The sequence below is a fragment of the Sinocyclocheilus anshuiensis genome, unplaced genomic scaffold (assembly GCF_001515605.1).
Source record: "Sinocyclocheilus anshuiensis isolate Anshui unplaced genomic scaffold, SAMN03320099.WGS_v1.1 scaffold278, whole genome shotgun sequence".
Classification (NCBI taxonomy): Eukaryota; Metazoa; Chordata; class Actinopteri; order Cypriniformes; family Cyprinidae; genus Sinocyclocheilus; species Sinocyclocheilus anshuiensis.
Window position 1 is genome coordinate 1767832 of NW_015546072.1, and position 698 is coordinate 1768529.

Consider the following 698-nt stretch of genomic DNA (forward strand, 5'->3'; position numbering starts at 1 on the left):
CAGATGTTCGAATTTGTGCAACGCATTTTATGGACGACAGTTTTTTGAACCTAGAAGAGTACAAGGCTGGCTGTGCAAAGACTATTTCTAAAATAAAAAATGGGTCAATTCCGACTTTGCTATGACAATCTGGCGCTTATTCTGAATCAGCTACTGTAAGTATGTTTTCTTAATAGTTTTAAGTATTTGCTAATAACTGCAAATGCGGAGTTTTGCTCCGTGTAGAGTATCGTGTCATGTGTGTGTGCGTGAGAGCGAGACGGTCACATCACAGTGGAGTCAGAGTTCTTAATCGCGCTTGTGTGCTGCAAATACATACGAGCATCATCACTGTGTCTGTCACGCGACTCGATGGTAAAACTAAGGACATTATGTACCATCTTTACATTTACGTTGAAAACTGAAGCTCGCGATTATGAAAAGGGGCGTTACATTTCCGACGCTTGCTTGTGGTGTTCGGCCAATCACAATGCACTGGGTCAGCTGGCCAATCAGAGCAGACTGCGCTTGTCGGAAGGAGAGGCTTTGTAGAAAACGACGCGTTTGAGAGAGGCGGGGCATAGAGGACCTACAATTATGTACAGTATTTGAAAAATAATGTGTTTTTTTGAACATTAAAGCATGTCAACATATTCCATTACACCAAATACACAAAATAATGATATTTAAAATAGCATCATATGACCCCTTTAAGAAGG